Below are 22,206 nucleotides of genomic sequence, written 5' to 3'. Positions count from 1 at the left end.
CATGTCCTATCTTCCCAGTCTCTATATGGTGTCTCTCCCTGGAGGACTCTCTCTGCCCCCTCTCCCCAGCATTCTCCTCGTCTGGTAGCTGTGCCTGTCCTTTCTGCCTGGATACTGGCCAATCAGTGTTTTATTCATCAACCAATAAGAGAAACATATGGACATCCCCCATCAAGTCCTAGTCCTAGAAAGTAAGGGACTGGCTGGAAGCTGGAAGCATATAGGCAGCGGGGGTGCATTTGTTTCTCTCTGCTCTTGACTGTGGATGTAATGTGACTAGTTGCTTGAGTTCCTGCCTCTACTTCTCTCAGTGACGGACTGTGCTTTGGAATTGTCAGCTAAAATATGCCCCATCCATAAGTTGGTTTTGGTGAGAAGTGAAACTAGAACAGAAGACTTCCATGGATGTTCAGGACCTCTAGGGTGCAGCTGAGATAATGAGTTTGGGACTTTATGAGGATGGCAGGTCTTCCTGATGGAGGCATTTGCACAGCATTCCCAGGAGAACAATTTGGACCAGAGCCTTGGTCCGTCCGTTATCAGGATGTTTGTGCCATGTCAGGCTAATGCACTTTTGTCGGTACTTAACCTAATTGCCCTGTAAATCCCTGTGATTATATGCTGTTTACTTCCTAAGACGTCCTTGGAACAAGTGTGTAATTCACTTATGGGTGAGCAGAGCTGCTATCTAATCGTTATTTTCTGTTAGCATCATCGTTTACTTACCTGTTTATAATGTGAGGGACCCAGTCCTTGTATTCATAAAATTCACACTTACATGACAGACTGGTTTCTGTGGACTTTAAAGGGTCAGCCCTGTTGTCTTCTGTCCATGTAGCTGAGTGGTTACAAGGAGGTATCAGGAAGTAAATAGCAAATTGCCTCTATTGAAAAGAAGGCTTACCGTCTCTGAGAAGTATCAGACTTCTCTAAAAAGAAAACTCAGGGTTGGGAGATGGCTCAGCCAATAAAGTGTTTGCTGTGCCAGCATGAGGATCTGAGTTCAGTTCCCAGCACCAGTTTGAAATGCTGGATATGGCAGCTCTCACTTGTAATCCTAGGGCTGGAGACAGAGACAAGGGGATCTTGCCTAATTACTGAATTCCAAACCAGTGAGAGAGACCCTGCTCAAACAGCTTGGATGATGCCTCAGGAAAGTACCTGAGTGAGAGGCTGGTAGCCTTCACAGTACATCTTCACACACAGACATACACACAAACACTCACACATGCATGTGTGCCCCCACACCCACATATATTAGCACACAAGCAGTAACACACAAATCAATAAAAGAAAACAAGGTATTTTGATTTGTTTGATGACCTAACGAGCTGAAGGTAGACCAGAAGTCATTCGTGCTCAAACAGGAAGTGTACTCATTAATGTACTTTGAGATGACGTTTTTTGGAGTCATTCAGGTGAGATCAGGGCATGAGGTCAGTTTTTAAAATACACTGTCAATTTGATCAGTCCCTAGAGGAGGGTGGCATGTCATGTCCATGAACAGTGGTCATAGTTCTTGACCAGAGCAAGGTGGAGTGAGAATCCTGTGACCTTGGGCTGTTCCATATCTATGTCTGGTGATCCAAGCTGTGACAGGTGTACGACCTGGTACCCATTGCCTCCAGGGCAGCATGGAGAGATCAGGAGGGAGGTCAGAGCAGATCTGGGAGGAAGGGCCTGCCCTAGCTACAGAGGAAAGACGTGCCAGATACCCTTGGAGGATGAGCTAAGGACTGAGTATAAACAACACCATGTGTAATCTGTTGATTTGTGCCATCCCTCCACAGCCAGCCCTTGGAGGTAGAGACCCACCCCTCCCCCTTGTACCCCAGGCTGAGTCCAAGCCCACTCATGACCTTGAGTGACAGCTATGAGCATCCCACCACTGTCAGGTACCCTGCGACTTTCTAGAAGGGCATTCTTTCATTTAAAGGCCAACTGTGCAGGTCGCAGAGGGGTGGGAAGAGCCTTCTGCAGACCTCCCAGGGCCAGGACTGATTGCTGGCTTCTGCTCCTTCCCATCTTGTCTGTCATGTCCTTCTCTGAGAGGGCTAGAATGTTCTTTCCCAGTGATTGACTGGGAAGCTCTGTACACTGACTTGCAGACTGCTTTCTAAACTGCCAGTCTCAGCATCATTTGGATACTTAGTGACGGACACTGGGGGCCATCTTGACCTTAATCAGGCTAGTGCTGGCAGTCTGTTTTAGCATAGCTGCCAGGCCATTGATTTAAGCCCACATACTGAGAACCACACTCCCACGTGTGGGTCTGAAGCCAAGGTGGGTGATTTGCTGGGGAATTAGTGAAATAGTAAGGACTAAGGATGGTGTCAATGACAGGGACAGAGAGGAGTATGTCAGTCAGTAGGGGCAGTGTGCTCTTTTGCAAGGCACACTTCTTTATTTTTATTGCACTTTTTAAGCACGCGCGCATATGTATGTACGTATTGCGTGCACACACATGTGCTCATGTGCGTGTGCAGCTTGTATGTGGCTGTCAGAGGACGGCTTGAGCATGTGGGTTCTCTTCTTCCATCACGTGGGTTCTCTGGCTCAAACTCAGGCATCAGGTTTGACCACAAGTGCCTTTGCCTATTGAACCATCTCCCTCATCCTTATGGAGGCTTTCTTCTACCCTGTAAATGGTATCCACTTTTTGTTTTTCAGAAATGGAATGGCTAAGAAGGTGTGTCTTTTCAGGTTTCAAAGGGAAAGTGGACTGTGTTTCTACCCACAGAAACTGTGGTCTCATCAAAAGTATCTGTCAGGGGGTTGTGTGAGCTTGCGATCCAAGCTCCACCCCCACCTGGTTTCCTTAGCCTTGCTGATGACATCGGAACCTGCTCCCGTTACCCGTGTATCCCCACAGATGAAAAGCAACCCCAGGCCTGGACAGAATTAAGACAGACTCGTGCCAAAGGGCCCGCCAGGCTCTCCACGTCTGAACCTTACCACCCACTTCCTGTAGGGAAGGGAGCATTTTGTATTTTGAAAATCTTCGGAAGTCTCTCTGCTCTGCTAATTGAAAAGCCTGTGCACACAGGACAATGACATTGGCACTCCTGTTTTCGAATGCCTTAGTGTGAAGACGGCTACATTAAAGCTCCTCAGAGCACAGGCCACTTATCCTTCATGGTGCTCCTAGTTTAAAAGCCAGGGACTTGTAGATTTTTGTTTTCTCCCTAGCGACGTGCCATCCTGCTTTCCTCAAGGCAAACAATATTTCACAGACTCTGGCGCAGACGGCCAGACATCTCCTGCTCCTTCTCAGTTCCATCAGCTTGTCCGCTGGGGCTGGCTGTCATTCCAAGCCGCAAAGAAGCTCGCACTTCTATTCTTGTTCTGGGAAGCATATGCCGATTGGTAGAGCAAAAGCTGGAGCCGTGCCATGAACACCCAGCAGGCCACCTCCGCAGCTTTGATGTCTGAGGGTTGGGGCTTGGGGGGTGGGGACTTATGCTGTCCAAAGGTGCTCACAAACACAAGAAAGGACACATAAGAATGTGTTGGTAATTTATTTTGGAATTGTTTGCCCCTTGTTCACTCAGGGGCAGTCACTCAAGGAGCCCTGGCTGTGTGCAGGATTAGCCTTGCCCAAACAGAAGAAAGCTTTGTCCCTTTGTCCCTGGACCCTGGGAGGCAAACTTCTGAGCCCTCTGAATGCCCTACCTGGTAAAATTGTTTCTGTTCTCCTGCGGATATGGCCCATGCCAGTATTCCATGTTAAATCTACAATGTGTGGGAGAGGCTTCTACTCATACAGTGTCAGTGGGCTCTCTGGCAGGGTTGGGGACTGAGGCTAGCCAAGCACGTGTTCACCATGGAAACCATACACAAAGTCACCATCCAGGGGTCACCATAATTATAGGACATGATGCCACTACCCAGGTGTCACTATGACTATAGGACACAAAGTCACCACTTGGGGGGGTCACCATGACTACAGGACACCAAGTCACTACCCAGACTGTCACTATGACTATGGACATAGGACTACCACCCAGGTTCACCATCAAAACAGTTACACCTGGTCATCACCCATGTGATCACCGTGAAGTATGAACACCATGCATTTACTAATGGAACTACAGGACTGTAGTAGGCATAAGGATAAGGAGCTTCAGGTGACAACATTCTTGTTTTGATAATGCACAGGTGGCCACCAGTTCTTGCTGGAAGGAATCTGTGTCACTCCACTGGGAGCCTTCTTACCTGATCTCCTCTGGGCCATCTCACTTTCCTTTTCCTGTGGCTGGTTTTTATCTGGGTTGTGTCTCTGCGGTCACCAGCAGTGCTGGTATCACAGCTTTACTGTACTGTGTGTGGCCCTCTAGCAAATCAATGGACATTGCCATCTTAGGGACCCCTCCCCAGTCCCCCAGGGAGAGACTGCTCAGAAAGGTACTATGGGACACACAGAGATGAGAACACAGTGTCTCTAACACTAAGACAAGGAAGCTCGCCATTGTGGATAAACATTACTCAGTAATCAAAGGACCACAGCAAACAAGGTTGCACTTGCCACAGCTTCCCTTCCCTTCTGTGGACAGGTCCTTTCCCAGGGACAAGGTGCACTCTGGAAGTCCTCACCACTACAGCTGTAGTGGGTGCTGCCGTGGGCGATAGACATGGGTATACAAATAATGCAATTGTATTCCTTATTTAGTTCAGTGTCTTTTTTTCATCTTATCTCTACCCAAGTGACAGAAAATCCACCTCAGTCAGTACCTAGACATAGTTTGTCAGTCCTGTGTCCTCATCTCCCCTGAGTAGCATCTAAGTCTGTCATGCATACCCTGGGGCTGAAGTGATGGGGGTGGCTTTGGTGTCTACCTTGTCCATCATGGTATTCCACCATTAGCCACCATACAAAGGCTGAGTCACCTCTGAGCTAATTCATGCCATCTAAGCAATGCAGGGGAACATTAACTGCTTTTCCCCATGGCTCTCCGGCTACCTGGGAGTCTACATAACTTAGTACGCCAGGTTTTAACTGTTTAACTGTGTCTTCCTTGCCCATCCCCCAGCTCTCATCAAGCCACACTCAAGAGAGTCTGCAGAGAGATCTGTGTTCTAGCTCAGTCAACACCTACCCTAACCCAGTCTTAGTGTCCTGTGCTCCAAAAGAAGGAAATGGATGCATGGTTTCCCAAAGACTCTCACTGGTATCCATCTATAGCTCAGGCACTGATGCTCTGTCATGCAAACACTTCCCAAGGCCTCACAAAGAAGAGCATTCCATCCAGCATGTGTCTGAAGTGTCCCTCTGGTCCCTTCCCCGAGCTCATATGTTCAGCTACACGGGAGGTCATGACTACAAGCAATGGCTTGGTGGCACACAATAAAGTTGGTTGGCTGGCTGTGATTTCTTGGGCTGGCTTCATATCATCAAAGTTCATTTATTGACTCTTGCAGATTCAGTATGGCTGTTGCTGACCACAACCAAGACCTCTGAGTTATAAAAGATAGGATATTAAAAAACCTCATAGCTGGCTCCTTAATTTACAGTAGGAACCGAGTGTCCCGGCTTCCAAATGCATACCAGCACATTTTTTTCCCTTCCCACATACACGTGTGCCTGGACCACAAAGTCCCCAGTATAATTAAAAACTGCTTATGAAGAATTACATGAGGTCAATAGGATTGTCTGATGCTGAGATCCAAGTGTCGATCAAAGAGTTTTCAGGAGAATGTTACAGCCTACAGAACCCCCCTACTCCAAGTATTCTCCCCCCAACCCACATCCATATTCAAAAACTTGCATGTATCGTTGGATATGTAAGCTTGGGTGTTCTCTCGACAGAGTAAGTGTCTTTTTACCTATTTTTCTTTATAGATAAATCAGCAGAATAGGAAAACTACGATGCTGTGATAAAAAAGTAATTCCCCGCAAGTGCACATTATTTTTCTAATCACGCCCACCATGTTCAAAGAGTGCCGTGACCTGTCGATGTGCTTCCAGTGTTCTATAATGGAATACAAACGAAAAGCAAAGAGAACTAGAAACTCAAGCCATGATCAGAGCATTTAGGAGTGAGCCATCCCAGATATTTTTTAATGGCAAATGGTTCATTTTTATAAATATATGATGGCGAGAAAAAAAAACAAATTAACATGCTGATAGATTCTCTCTAAAGAAGGAACATACTTGTTCTAAATTAATATCTCCCATCTCTTGTTTACCACCTCATCTTCCCTGAGGATAAGGCTATTTTAATTAGGACTGTTTTCTTAGGAGGGCATGCATTTGTACTGTCTAACATTAGGTCAGTAAACAGCATTCTTAACTCTGTGTCTTGGCTGGGTACCTAGAATCCAGAATTCATTTGCAGCTAGTCAGGCTGAGATAATGATAATGGTAATTAAATCTCATGCTTCACTATCTAAAGATGATGATGCTTCAGGCGAGTGGGGGGAGCACTCCCCATCTATGCCGTTTTCCGACTGGTTAGGTGTGTTTCAACGACTCCACCGCATCTTTTCTTTCCTTGTTAGACTGAGAACAAGGACCAGAGGGTAGTGATGATAACTGTGATATTCTCAAATTTTTACATGTCCCAAGGTAGTATATAGTCCAACAGATGGCCCCTTGGAGCCCATCTGTCTTTGTTAGATGTTTCCACAAAACACTATAACCAAAAAATCAAGTTGGGGAGGAAAGGGTTTATTTGTCTTACACTTTAGCATTGCTGTTCATCAAACAGGGCAGGATTCCAGAGGCCACGCTGATGCAGAGGCCATGGAGGGGTGCTGCTTACTGGATTGCTCCCATGGTTTCCTCAGCCTGCTTTCTTATAGCACCCAGGACCACCAGCCCAGGGATGGCACCACACACAAGGGCTGGACCCTCCCCTGTAAATCACTAATTAAGAGCATGCTTTACAGGATTGCCTATAGCCTGATCTAATGGAGGTGTTTCCTTCATTGAGATTTCCTCCTCTCAAATGACTTTGACTTGTGTCAAGTTGACATAAATCCAGCCAGCACCCCGTCCAAAGGAACTAAATATGTGTCCACAGAGAGACATGTGTCCTTTTACAGCAGCATTATTCATGATTGTCAAAGCTTGGAAGCGACCAACATTTCTTTCAGTGAGTGATGGGATAAAACGCCTGGGAATCCAAACAACAAATATTATTCAGAACTAGAAAGAAAAGGGCAATAGGGACCTGAAGGAAACTTCAATGCATATGGTGATGAGAAAGGACCTGGTCTGAAAAGAACGTCCAGAATTAAATATAAAAAAGCCAGTGCTTGGAGATTGAGGATGGGAGAGGGATGGATGGGCAGAGATCAGGGGCTTTTGGGATGCTGAAGATATCGTGTCATCCAGTGATGGGATTTACATGGTGTTTAACCCACAGAATATACAATGCTAAGAGCAAAACTAGGGCTGTCTGAACTCTAACTGATGATGGTGGGGATCTGTGGGTTCACCAGCTGTGGCACTTGTAACCCCAATTCTGTGGGACGTTAACGGGATGGCCAATGCATGTTTGGTAAGAAGGTGTGTGAGACAGCTCCCTACGTGTTGCTTAATACTGTTGAACTTCAGATTGTGCTAAAGACATGGTCATGTGGTCACCTGACAGCAGATCTTGAGAGCGATAATGATTTGGCCAACACTGCCCGGCATATGCTGATTGGCACGGGAAGTATTTTACCTTGATTTCCTTTCTCTCCCTCTCACACTTTTGTCCTAATCTTCATCTCTTTCTCTCCCATTTTCCTTCACCATTGTGTCCTCCCCACAGTTCTGTCAAGGCAGCAGAATCCCAGGAAACTCTTCTGCCCTATTTAAAAAGCACAAAGGAGATGTTCCGTAGCTCTGTTGATACTTGTTTCTCTTAGTGTCTGTGCCCTCCACACACAGGTGGATGTGATTCCCACACACCGTGTCCTGTGAGATTTGCAAATGCTCTGTGGACAACTTTAATTCTGCGCACCTTACCCTGTGAGGTTTGCACAGGTTCCAAGCACAAGCAGTTGTGATTACTACACACTGCGGGGTTCTCAACGCCGTCTGCACACAGGTGGCCATAGTCACTGTACACTGCAAACTCTTCCACTTCTAGCTTTTCCACCTGGTGGCTTCTGGAAACCCTGTGTGGGTGCACAGTTGCTCTGCCACTGGGACCCCAGCCCTGCCAGTCTCCATCCTGTGTTGTGTACCAAGAGCAGGAGTGAGTAGACACCACCAAAAAACAGTGTGGTGGAACTCAGGTAGTATTGGAAGCACAAAGACAGGAGGCCAACGAAAGTCCTTGAGTTATAAAATCCATGACCTCTACTGGCTCGTGAGGTGAGTATTTCTTTGGGAATGACACGATGGTTCAAATGCAAGGGCTTCAGAGGGAAGAATTCTGAATTATGACTCCTGAAAGAAATGTGTAGTGTCAGCATTCATCTTGGACTCAAAATCTCTTTTTTTAAAAATAATTTATTTTTATTTTGCGGGCATTGGTGTTTTGCCTGCATGTATGTCTGTGTGAGGGTGTTGGATGCTGAAGTTAGAGACAGTTGTGAGCTGCTATGTGGGTGCTGGGAATTGACCCTAGGTCTTTTGGAAAAGCAGTCAGTGCTCCTAACTGCTGAGCCATTTCTCCAGCCCCTTAAATCTATTTGTATTTGACTTGAAGAGAATTTATGTATGTTGACTACATAGCCACAGGTATTTAGAACTTCTGTGATTTAGAGTCCTGTGTTTGCTATTATTTATGTCTTACATTGTAAAGTAAACATGTATGTGGCTGGAGAGATGGCTCAGGAGTTAAGGCTGCTCATCCAGAGGACCAGAGTTTGGCTCCCAGTACTCATATTGGGAAGCTCGAAACTGCCTGTAACTACAGCTCAAGAGGATCTGATGCCTTCTTCTTGCCTCCATAGCAAGTACTTGAACTTACATACATGTGTGTTCATGCATGCATGCATGCGTGTGTGTGCACATACACACACACAATTGAGAATAAATATTTAGAAAAATACAGGTGTTGGTAATTTACTCACCAAGGATCTATTAGAAGTGAATATGTTGATCCTGATAGAACCCCACTCAAGCAGAATTTGTTAAAAATGGAGACTGTATTGATTCACAGAAATGGGAATTCCAAGAGTAGTATTGGCTTCAAGCATAACTGGATTCAAACTGAACCATGGCTGTAAACCCCTGTCCACCCATCATCTCTGTTTATCTTTGTGCCCTCAGCTCGGTTCTGGTTTTGATGAATGTGTGGTTGAGGGACTCAGGACTTATGTTCTATTCCTTGGCAGTCTCAGAGGGGTGGGGTAAAGGGATAGAGTCCCTAGTCACGTCTGTAAGACTGGGAAACTATGATTGGCTGTGCCAAGTGCCCATCTCAAAGTCTGTGGTGATTGGCCAAATGCCTATGTTGGTTTAGGATAGAAACAATGAAGCCATGCAGCTGAACTCTGGGTGAAGAAGAGGCATAAAGACAACTTGTGGAACCAGAAGAGGAAGGGATGGCCTGTGGGCAAACAGAAAGACAACTATCTAGTGCCCCAAACCTGGGGCTTTAGAAGTCCAGACAGTGCATCCATGAGGCATGACTGCCACATACCCCTGTTTCCTGTTCCTCGCATGCCCTGCTCAATTCCTGTGATCCTCACCGGAAGGGCTTGGATCTGGAGTCACAACCGTGGAAGAGACAAGCACACAAAATCCAGCCCTGGGTTTTGCAGCAAACCTAGGAGCCAAATGCTGGAGAGAGGAATGATTCTGCCCGTAAAAAAACTGATGACTTGGATTCTCCACTGGATGCCGGGCACATCTGTCAGAGAGGCAGGCTTGCTGTGTGTGTATGATTTGGCCTGAAACTTACTTGTTTCATGACTGTTTGACAGGGAACCCTCGGTCACTCCGATTTAAAATCAGTCATGCCCTGCAAACCTCAAAAGGCCAGATAAGAATGGATGACGTTTGGTTGCATACTTTTTCGTGTGAGAGGTGCAATGTGTAAAAACTTGTGTAAGAATCAGCCAGAGGACTCTAACTTTTAACTTGCTAGCATATTTTGTACCCCCGGTTGTGTACACCTGGTATTGTGGTTGAATTCCTCTGTAGATTTCTTTTCATCTTTCCTCATTTTTTCTTTTCTAGTGTGTGTGTGTGATGTGTACCCGTGTGTGCACATCGCACACATGTGGGCATATAGAGGCCATCAGTTGACACTAGGTGTATTCCTCAATACCTTTACACTTTATTTTGAGTGGGTTAGCCTGACTAGCCAGCAAACCCCAGGGATCCTCCCGTTTGCCTCTCCAGTGCTGGGATTACAGACAAATGCCACCATGCCTGTCTTTTCTAATGGGTGCAGAAGATCCAAGCCAGGTCTGCATGGTACAAACTGACTGAATTCTTTCCCCAGCTCCTATTTCTCTCTTTTCTGTAGTCTTGTGTGTGTGTGTGTGTGTGTGTGTGTGTGTGTGTGTGTGTGTGTATGATATGTCATGGCAAGGTTGCTGAATTCTCTCTCCCTATTTCCCCATTCAATACTTTGGATTGAATTCTATGTCTGATTCTAACAGCATTTTTCAAAGCTCATATTTGAATAGACCCACCCTCCACCCTCGGTAAAACCCAATTTGGAGTCCAGAAATATCTACAATTGCCTGAGCCCCACAGGTGGTCCAAGCCCATATGGGAAATGACCCGCGATGGACAATGGTTAGGAGCACATTTAGGATGTTTTTAAATCTGCAAAGAATAGCTAAGCCAAGATACCCATCCCCCCATAGCCACTACCATACCTGAAATTCCTGCCTCTGTTTTTCTGTTTTGTTTTGTTTCTTTATCCGAAGGATTTCTTAGATGTCCCGTTTAGGAGAATACATGCTCTTCCTCAGGCTGCCTAAGGGTATGTGCTTAGATGATGTGTGGAAAGATGATGTTCCCTCCTCAGGGACTCTCCCCTGCTTATACTGCAGATACAGTGTTTGCTTCTGGGGACTCCTGTGGAAGTGGGGGACTGTGGAAGGGGGACTCCTTTTCCATATAGTCCTTTTACTTATCATGCTGAGACGGGCCACAGCCCTGCTTCATGCAAATACAGAAGATTAGGGTCTATTTTATTTCTAAGTGAGCATTTTGGGTCCTGGAAAAAAATATCTCATGATATTCTGGTCACTTGTGTGTGCACAGAGATGAACCATGAGTGCAGAATCTCTTACGAGGATTTCCCCATGTGACCACAAAACTTTTTGGTGAATACATCAGTCATACATGTACATGGTATAACTTCTTACATGTGTATATATAAGTGTATGAATGTACCCACATGGGGGGGGCGGGGCATGCATGCATGCTGTGACTCTTCTGGGGATAAGGAGTCTCGCAGTCACCACTTTTCACATCAAAGCGTCTGTTGTCGCCTGCCCTATCTTAATACCCATCCACAAGGTAACCAGAACCTGGCAGTCCATTAGGTAGATTCCAATGTCCACTGATGCCCTGACACAGTCTCCAGAGCTATTAGGACCACACCCACCCAGTTCCGTATGCACCAGTCTGCAGCCATCTAACCAGTTAGATATCTGCATCTAACCAGCATCGTTCGCATCAGGCTTTCTGTCCCTTGACCTCTCACCTACAATCGCTTTGGACTTTCACACCTACCATTTCCTTTTATGTAACGCTTGTTTCCAAAACTGTCCTCAAGGCTGTCAGTGAACTACAGCCCAGAACATTCACAGACAAGGCTGAACATGAAGCCACGGGTGCTGGCTTTATTATTGTTGTTATTTGGAGCCCAGGCTGGCCTGGGACTCACAGTATAATCCAAGATGCTCTTGAACTCACAGCAGTCCTCTTGCCTCAGCCTCTCGAGTGATGGGGTTACAGGCATGAGCCACCGTGCCCAGCTGCAACAATGCACATTTGTATGACGCCCGTTCCTCTGGGTGGCTGAGGATGGGGTTGTATAGGCTGGTCTGTTTTCACTAAGCTTTGCTGCCAACTCCATTCCATAAACCCAGCCTTCCTTCTTACTCCTGGGATGGATGGCTCTATGGGATGTTCCACGGACATGCATAGACTCCACAAGAACATCATGGCAGCCGTGTTCAACTCCTGAGCCTAACCACATTCCAAGGATTCAGGCTCTGTTCACAGTTAAAGTGTGGAGACCCCTCCCCTGTTTTCTTTGTGGGAGGAACAGCACAGTCACAAAAGGAAGATTGTGACTACAGGAGGCTGAAAAAATCTAGCCATTCTTATCTGCTCATTCTTATCTGCAGTCCTTGGCTCATTGGAGACACCCCAGGGGTTTCCCCTCAAGTCCCCAAAGTAGCATCATAGCAAGGATATCTGTGTTACTTCACTGCATTCAATTTCTCAGATTACCTATTTACATACACGCTTCCCATGTTCCTCCCCAGTGCATCCATAAATCTCCTTCCAGGATCTGAAGCAGGGACAAGGTAGACACTCACTATAGAGCAGGGGAAGGAGTGCTAAGTTTAAGGAGTGCTAGTTTCTGTCATATTCATTTTTTTGCTTATTATCAGATTCACTTAGAATTAATTAGCAGGTCAGGGTTCCAATCAGGATCTGGTTGTAACATTGTCTGTGCCTCAGAGTATTTCTTTCTTGTTCTCTCCCTCAGCTCTGCCTCTGTAAAACAAAGCCATTAACCTATATAGATTCATGCTTAGCTCTCGGCTCTGCCTGTCTGTGATGATAAACCCGAGTCCATCGAACAAGGTAAATTTGCATTGCTTTCATTCCCGTGTGCCAGAGGGAGCGATCTGTCTACACACCCTGCAGCACTCCCAGGCACGGGCAGCTTTTCAGGGAAATGTCAATTAAGTGTCTGCTATGTACATAGGCTGTGTCAGAGATGGACGTGGCAGACAGGCTGTGAAGGAAGTCAGGGCCACTGCCACAGGGAGCTGACAGAGGAGCAAAGGTGATGGCTGGAGCTTCAGGCAGAAGTACATGATTTTTGAGACATTATTTGCTCAGGATTTAGGAAAGCTTAGAACACGCTGGGGCAGATTTTTGGCTTAATACACAGTGTGTGTGTGTGTGTGTGTGTGTGTGTGTGTGTGTGTGTGCAGGGCCGGAAGTCAACACTGGGGCCATCTTCTATCACCACTATCACTTTCAACCTCACTTATGTCAGGGCCTCTCTCAGTAACCTTGGAGCTCACTGTGTCACTTACAGTGGGTGGCTGGCTAGCAAATCTTGGGGATCCTCTTGTGTCTGCTCCCAGATCTGGGGCTACAGGTACACACCAGCTTTTTAGGTGGTTGCTCAGTCTGACCCCTTGTGATTGTGTGGCAAGCATTTTATCCCCTGTTGTGGTTCAAATGTGAAATGCCCTCAAATGACTGGTGGTTCCCAGATGGTGGTGCCATTTAGGAAGGTTGTACGATCTTTAGGGGGTGGAACCTTGTTGGAGGAAGTACATCACTGAGGGAGAACTTGAGGTTGGGTCACTTCCTGTTTTCTCTGCATCCTGACTGACCTTCCAGCTTCATACGCCTACCGCCATGCTTTCCCTTCAGGATGGACCCTATCCCTTCAAACAGTAAGCCAGAATAAATCCCAAGTCTCTAGTTGCAGTCCTGGTTCATTTTTTTATGGTCAGTTTAATACAGCAGAGGGTCACTTGGGAAGAGGGAGCCACAGTTGAAAAGTTGCCTCTTTCAGGATGGGTCTGTAGGTCATTTTCCTGGTGACTAACTGATGTAGCAGGGCTCAAACCACTGCAGTTGGTACCAGATAGTCCTGGACTGTGTAAGAAAGCTAGCTGAGCAGGAACATTTGAGCCATCTAGCAAGAAGCATCCCTCCATGGTTCCTGCCTCGAGTTTATGCTATCACTTTCCTCAGAGACGGACTGTGAGCTGGAAGTCGAAGTTGGAATAAACCCCTTGCTCGCTTTTTGATCAGGGTGTTTATCGAGCCAACAGCAAAGCCACCTGGAGCAGTGGCTTTGGACATGTATGTTGTCACAGCGTGGCGTAAAGGAGCTAAGGCACCCATGACACCCTCTCAACCCCTCCTTTTTCATGTTGGTTCTGTAGAAGCTAAAGGTGACTCGCTGTGCCTGGCTGAGGGCCTCTTGATAATCACTCTTCCCGATGGCTATGAAAACAGTGCAGTAATTTCCAGGCTTTGATGTGACACTAATGACGTTCCCTTCTCCGAACAGGAGCGTGATAACTGTCAAGAAAAATCTCTGGACTAATTTAAATGTGCAAACCACACAGGGGCAGATCATTGTCTTAAATGAGGCCACATGGCTTATGGGGTTGCTAAGCTGAATCAGCTGTTAAACTCCATTCTGAATGCTGAGCGAAGGAGCCAGCAGGGCTGTGTATCATTGGCTGGACTTATTTTTTCTCTCCCTTATGTATTGCCTGGGTCAGTGTGCCATATGTGCACATATTTCTGGCCTGACCATGAACCAACAAAGTCCACAGTCAAACCTGTGTTTGTGCTAGAATGCCTTGGAAACCTGCCCAGGTGGGATCTCTGAAGACTTACTATAGCCCCACATTAAATAATAGGTAACAGAAGGTTGCTAAACTGTGGTGATGCCTATGAAGGTGAAGGAAATAGAAATTGCAGGAATGGATGGCAATTGAAGTCGTCCAAACTTCCTCGAACCAGGGAGCTTTAAGGAACCATGTTTATAGACATGTAAATATACAGATGCACAACCATACCTGTAATTAAAAAAAATCCAAATAGTCAGTCTTCATTATGAACTGGAACCAAATCACCATGGAGACATGCCTGTTGGTGTGGCTGTGATGGTCTGTCTAGAGGTTTATTCGAGGTGGGAAAACCTACTTTTAATATGGATGGCACCATCCTATAGGCTAAAGTACTGGAAGGAATGAAAGAGAAAGTAACCTAGCCACATCCTCCTCCATCAAGATGTGAGCAGGAGAGCTACTCCCTGCATCCTTCCTTTGCCCACTACGACACTGTGTCAGTTGAAACTGTGAGCCAAATTAAACCCTCCCCTTCCTTAGGCTTCTTCTTGTCAGGTATTTTTGTCCTAGCAATGATCAAAGTAATTAGCACATCTCCCCAAAGCAGCTCTGTTTGACAAAGGATGCTTGGCACTAGCATTGTTCTCTCTGTTCCATTGTGCTAGCTACTTTTTGCCAGCTCAACCCAAAGTAGAGTCATCTGGGAAGAATAAACCTCATGAGGAATTGCCTCCATCTTATTGGCCTGTGGGCATGTCTGGGGAGCATTTCCTTAATTAGTGATGTAGGAAGGCCCAGGCAACTGCAGGGAGTGCCACCCCTGAGCCCGCGGCCCTAGGTTCTGTAAGAAAGCAGGCTGAGCAAGCCATGAAGAGCATTCCAGCAAGCATCACTCCTCCAAGGCCTCTGCTTCAGTTCTTGCTTCCAGGTTCCTGCCTCGGTTTCTTGCTCTGGTTTCCCTCTTGCTCTGTGACTGGAAGGTGTAAGCCAAATGAACCACTCCCTCCCAAGTTGGTTTGATCAGTGTTTTCTCACAGCAACAAGAACCACAGTAGGAAACCCCCGTGCTTCACATCTTCCTGATGGTGTGTTCCCCAGCCACTTTCCAATACATTAAAAATTGACCCCAAATCCTTACCAGCTTCAGAGCATTTCAACTCTGACCTATTCAATTGATATAGTAGCAGAAACCTGGACTGGGTCTGTTTTACTCCTCTCTCACCCATCAAATAAAAAAAAAAATTGTCTAGGGTCTCGTAGTTTTCTTCAAATTTCATTTCCTTGAGTTGATGTAGTTTTGCATACATTAATTAGGTTTCCTTTAACACCAAGAAAAAAAAGCCATCCAGGATTTCAGTAACTTGTGAGGCCAAATGAGATCTTCTCCAACCTTCTCCAATTGTCTAACTTCCTTGGTGTCTACACAGTAGATCTCTTGGTAGTAGCTATATACAATGTGTTCTTTGACTTTGAGACAATCTAAACCCAAAAGGAACTTAAGATGTCTTTATGGCAATAAGGCTTTTCTTGGGATTTAACCATCTTTGTTTCCTTTTAATAACCATTTCTTATTATCCTGGTTAGTTTCATTGTCAACTAAAGACCACCAAGAGTTGCCTGAATCTCAGCTGAAGAACCCAAAACAGATTGGCCTATGGTCACATCTATGGGAAGTTGTCTTGTTTGTTGAATGAGGTGGGAAGACCCAATCCATTGTGGTCAATGCTACCCTGGGCAAGGGTTCCTGAATTATCTAAGAAAGTTAATTCATGGGACTACAGTGATGGGTCAGCAGTTAAGAGCACTTGTCGTTCTTGTGGAGGACCTAGGTTCAGTTCCCAGAATCCACATATCAGCTCACAGTCATTTGGAACTCCTGTTCCAGGTGATCCAGACATCCATTTACCCTATACATATGTGGCACACAGACATATACATGCTAGCAAAAATATTCATACACATAAAATTGAAATAATAAAAAAAGCTGAGAATGAGCAAGATGAAGTGAACCAGTCACTGAGCAGTGTTTCTCCATGATTTCTGCTTCATGTTTTAGCTTGCGTTCATTCCCTGGCTTCCCTCATAGATGAACTGTGACCGGGAAATGTGTTCTGAAATAAACCCTATCCCCTCTACCGTTTGGTCCAAGTGTTTATCACAACAACAGAAAAGCAAAGCAGGATCTCTATTCAGATTTGTGACTGATCGTGATGGTCCTCCCACCTTCACACATGTTAAGGTGGCACCCAGTGACCAGTTTCCTATCTTGCCTTGTGTCTGTTAATACCATGGCCTGGCTGAAGCAGCTTAAGGGAGGGATGGATAATTGAGCCTCTCTTGTAAGATGGTGCATGAATGGCCCATCACAGAAGGCATGCAAAGTGACTGGTCACATTGCATCACAGGCAGGAAGTAGAGAGAACAGATGGGAAATGGACTCAAGCTTTCAAATCTTAAGGTCCACCCCGAGTAGCCTACTTCTATCAAGGCTTTAATTGCTAATAGTTCTACAGCTTTTAAAACTGTGCCACCACCTGGGGACCAAGTGTTCAAACATGAGAGCCTGTGGGGGACATGTTCCTTATCAGAATAGGCAGGGTTTTTTTTCCCAGTAGGTGTGCAGTGTTTTATGGGGGCAGATATACCAAGATTTCTTCAACCAGTTCCCCGACTAGGGTATGCTTTGCTAGTTTATACCTCTTCCCAAATATAACCTTGTATCCATGTCCTTTCTTACACTTAGAAACATGTCTCTGCCAAATGAGTGCTTATAGCTAGGGCAGGGGGTAAGACATATATTATCCAATTGCTTAGGGCTGCTGCGTTATCCTGCAGTGACTTTACATATGAGAAGAATTTCCTCCTACTTGGGATGGGCAGGAGATGTCTCTAAGCTTTCTATCATATGGGTGTCTCCGTGGATTTCCTCTTTGCATTTTGATCCGTCTAGAAAGCAGTACCTGGAAATATAAGACCTGTTCTGGCTATGAAAGTGGTCCAGGGCCCTCTACTCTCCATCCTCTGTGCTCTGTAGTACCACGGGCATGCGTGAGCCCAAACCAGTAATCACAGAGAAGTAAAGGTACCTACCCGTGAGCACGAGGGTGTTTGTACCTTGGCAGCCTCCGGGAAAGTAAACTGCTGTCTTATTTAAGCCACTATTATTTTTCCTCTCTGCTCTCACAGCTGAAACCTCATCCTGAGTGATCTACTTCTTTCCTGTCACCCACACAGCGAGGGAAAAAGGATGGGAGAGGACTTCGTTATCCTAGGCCCCGGACAGGCTGCCAGACTCTCGCCAGATTTATGAGAGAGAAGGGCAGAGAGTGAAATAGCAATTGCAGGGATTTGCAGCTCAGCAGTGTACTGGCACAAATGATGGGAAATTGGTAGGAAGAGAGAGCTTGCATGGCGGCTACATCAAAAGGGGCTTCGTGGAAGCTTGTATGTGGAGACAGCCTGCATCAATGAGGCTGTTTCCAGCCAGATTATGCTGTGTCCAAGAAACATTGTGGTGTGGCTGGTGGGGGTGGGGTGGGGTGGGAAGTAGCTCATCCCAGACTCAGAGACCACATGGCACCCACAGAAGTGCGTTTTTGTCCCAGATACCTCATTAGCAAGGAGACATAAAGTATGTGAAAGCGGCTTGTGGTGGAACACGGAAATAAAATATAAAACCAGCAATGTATTAGTGAAGTACAGAAGGAAGCAATTCACAGAGATGAAGGGAAGTAAAAAGGCTTCTCTTGGTCAAGGAGAACTGGTAGGCATGGACATACAACACAGAGGGAAGAGGAGATGCAAGAAAGCCCAAAGCTGGCATGGGGCGGGGTGGAAAGATGGCTCAGCAGTTAAGAGCACTTCCTGCTTTTATAAAAGACCTGGGTTCGGATCCCAGCAGCACCCACATTGCAGCTCACAACTTTCTGTAGCTCTAGCTTCAAGGGATATGTGCCCCCTTCTGGCCTCCGTGGACAATACACTCACAGGTGCATACTCTAACACAGATACACCTGAATTGTATTGTTAAAATAAAATAAACCTCTTAAAAAAGAAACTTTAAAAGTGAGCATCATTTAATTCTGTCTTGAAAGAGACTAAAGCCAGTGAGTTCAGAAAATAGATATATTTGATCTAAAAGTACAGGGGAAATCTATGTGTTGAGAAATGCTGGGCCCTGCTAATCTCCCTCTGGCAGAAGCTTCATCCACTGGTGGGAGTGGAGCAGATGCCTTTGTACTGAGAGGCAGCACCCTTCTCCACCTACTGGGGAACCATGGTAGTACATTCACCCAGTCCCTACAGGCACCTCACTACCTCCTGTAACCAGAAGATCCCATGCTCTCTCTTAGCCTTCATGGGCACCTGCGTACCCATGGTACACACATATATACTCAGGTACATATAACTGCACATAAACTAAGTTAATGCTGAAAATTGTAAAAGTCCTTAATTATGAAGTTAGGCTTTCTCTCTCACACAAATCCCAATGGAATTTTGACCAGAAATGTATTGTATTTATATATTCCTTGTAGATAAATGATAATATCTGTATTTATTCCTCTATTCTGCCAGTCACCTCCCCACTGAAAGCAAAGTGCATGGTTATGGTCTAAATTAGAAGCTGATGTTAATAATTCTGGGGACATTCAGTATACAATAAAAACCAAAGAAATCATTTTAAGAGTCGAGCTTGGAAGTCCGCATCAGCAAATCCCGCAGTTCGGCAGCCACTTGTGCCTTTGAAGAATTGCCAGAGTCAGCTGCTAATAATCAGAGGGATGGACCACTTACAGCTAATGACCCACAGGGACATGGGCCAAGGTGTGCAGAATGGTAGCACCTCCATTGTTGGCTGCTGCCATGGGTCCATTTCCAAATGTTTGCAAAATGCTGACTTGAGGGTATTATCTGTCTGTCTGTCTGCCTGACCATCCGTCCATCCACTTTTTGCAGATTGTGAATTGTGGTCCTAAAATGAGCCAATGGTAGTAAATATTCCTTTCTGTCTTTGTAAGAACTCCATCCTTATGAACATGAGAGGCCATGTGTTGTGTGTGTGAATACATCTGTCCCTTCCTTCTAGTGTACCCATGACTTTTGTTAAAAAGTAATGGTAAGCCAGGCAGTGCTGGTGCACGCCTTTAATCCCAGTACTCAGGAGGCAGAGACAGGTGGATCTCTGTGAGTTCGAGGCCAGACTGGTCTACTGTGTGAGTTCCAAGACAGCCTCCAAAGCTACAGAGAAACCCTGTCTCGAACCGCCCCACAACCACACACACACAAAGTGATGGTGACTACTATGAGTGCATATGTGTGACTTCCCTCCTTCATCCAGAAAGCCCTGTTCCATGATGTCATCCACCGACCCCAGCTCTTATAATATTTTCACCCTGTCTTCTGAGATAATCCCTGAGCCTTGAGAGGAGGGTTGTGAAATCCCACCAATAGCTGAGTAATACGGGAATATTAAGCTACACAAAATAAGGATGTCCTCTGATATTTTATTGAGGGAGAAATCGCCTGTGTGAGAACTCAAGAGAGCTGAGAACCAAAGGTCTGCATGCTGCTCTCCAGGCCGAAACCGGAACCTCAAGAGAAAGAGTCTCCTCCCCCAGCTCTTTTATCCCTTCCCCCCCCTACATTCTGTGTACCTGTGAACACACCCAAACAGGCAGGGTCAGTGCTATGGGTATGTAGATCTCTCCCTACAGCTGAGGAACTACTGGTACCTGAGAGTTGGTAAGAAAGGGAGAGTCAGCTTTCTTTAAGGATATGACCTCTGGTAGGTCAACCCTACTCCGGGGGAAGACCACACATTCTAGTGTAAATGGGCAGGACAAATTGAATTCAACAATACATTGGCTTCTCATCTGTCAACGTAGCACAATCCAGGGCCATCTGGGAAGAGGAACTCTGAATTGAGAAAATGCCTACATGAGATTGTCCTGCTGGCAGATTCGTGAAGCATTTTCTTGGTTATTGATGGATGTGAGTGGACCCAGCCCACCTTGGGTGGTGCCATTCCTGAGTAGACAGACCTGGATTTTATAAGAAAATCAAGGGGAACAAGCCAGTAAACAGCACCCCTCCATGGCCTCTGTTCCAGTGCCGGCCTCTAGGTTCCTGCCCTGACTTCCCAGTAATGGACTGTGGTTGGAACACGTAGGCCAAATAAACCCTTTCTTCCCTAAGTTGCTTTTGATCATGGCATAGTAGTTGAGTGAACACAATTAAAATTCACTGCGCAAAATTATCAAAGAATTAATTACAAATGCGGCGGGGCGGGCGGTGGAGGGTGGTGGTGGCAGTAGCTTGTATAGCACACTTGGTGAAACTGAATATCTTAAATTTTTTTTTTTGTTCTGGTGATTTTGTTTAGCATGTCCACAACACTCAGTTTCCACTTCAATTAGTACCAGTCATAGTAATTAAGCGACTACTTATTGCGCTGATATCTATGCCAACATTGATCCAATCGCCGTATTGGCAGCCATTTACCCAACCCTCAAATCTGTACTCAGTGAAACTGTTTCTTTCTTTGCTGCCATTGAAGAAAGGAGCCATGTGATATTTCAGTGAGCTTCCCAGGGTTCATCTGGGTTTAACAGGTGCAGCCCCTATGAGTGGCTCTGTTCCCGTCACACAGGCTTGTTACCAGATCACCGAGACACTCACTCTCCTTGGATGGCTCATGCATCTACTGCCAGCTGCCCTTTCTGTCCTTGTGAGCTACTCAGCACGCCTTACTGGATATCTGGAGAAGTCTTCAGCACTCTCCCTCACACTCTCCTGTAACATCTCAGTGTTTGAGGTGATGTCTGTCACTGGGAACCATGCAAGGTCCCAGCACACAGTGTGAAGGCAAGTGCCAGTGAGCCTTGTGTGATAGGTATCTTGGTTGTCACTTTGGCAACATCTAGAGTTGTGTAGGAAACCTGCCTCTGAGAACATCTGTGGGGGTTATATAGATTGTATTAGCTGGAGGAAAAACCCATCCTTACTATGGGCAGCACCATTCCCTAGGCTGGGGTCCTGGGCTGAGCACCAGCATCCATCTCTCTCTGCTTCCTGACTGTGACTGTCACATGACCAACTACTTCATATTCCGTCTTCCTTGCCTTCCCTGCCATGATGGGCTTTATCTCCAAACTGTGAGCCAAAATAACCTTTCCTACTTAAGTCACTTTTGTCAGGTGTTCTGTCATAGCAACAAGAAGTGACATTCTTGGTCTTGTCTAGCCAGGCCACCCTCTGTAGCTCATAGACTAAGTAAGAAGTGTTCTGAATGGATGGTGGCAGTGTAGAGAGGAAGACCAGTCAGTCATCATTTAGGGCTTGGTTCATGTCTGGTCCTATCTTACTGGCCAAAGCAAACCATGTGGCTAATCCTAGAATCAGGAGCCAAATAATACCTACCTATCCTGAGGCTAAAACCTTATAATCATATCAAAGACCATCAAGGGAGAAAAAAAAAACTCATTTTGTTGATGTTTTGTTTGTGAGGCCTAGCCTTTAATGACTGAGATGTCTCTCTGGCCCAACACTGAGTTTTCTTGATAGAATAAGTGTCAAGAGAACTGTGTGAGTCAGATTTCCTTCATGGTGACAAAACACCTGAGACCACCAACTTAAAAGAAGAAAATGTTTATTTTTGCCAATGGCTTCAAAAGTCTTAGTCCAGTGCTGCTTGGACCTATCCCTTTGGGACTAGATAGAGGCAGACTATCACGATGTGAG

The 22,206-nt window shown here is 45.9% G+C and overlaps 1 protein-coding gene and 1 long non-coding RNA gene across 2 annotated transcripts in view; both read left to right on the top strand.

Annotated features, from left to right (window-relative positions):
- Positions 1-5,368, top strand: part of LOC110342845 — a 35,204-nt gene extending 29,836 nt beyond the window's left edge. Inside the window, exon 2 of the long non-coding RNA XR_002385017.1 lies at positions 2,671-5,368. This is a non-coding gene — a long non-coding RNA (uncharacterized LOC110342845). The remainder of the gene's footprint in view (positions 1-2,670) is intronic.
- Positions 1-22,206, top strand: part of Tmem132d (transmembrane protein 132D) — a 585,713-nt gene that overhangs the window by 202,940 nt on the left and 360,567 nt on the right. The gene's annotated exons all lie outside the window — the stretch shown is intronic.

The sequence above is a fragment of the Mesocricetus auratus genome, unplaced genomic scaffold (genome assembly GCF_017639785.1).
Source record: "Mesocricetus auratus isolate SY011 unplaced genomic scaffold, BCM_Maur_2.0 Super-Scaffold_100025, whole genome shotgun sequence".
Lineage (NCBI taxonomy): Eukaryota > Metazoa > Chordata > Mammalia > Rodentia > Cricetidae > Mesocricetus > Mesocricetus auratus.
The sequence above is the reverse complement of the archived record's forward strand: the minus strand, read 5'-3'. Positions and strand labels throughout refer to the sequence as shown.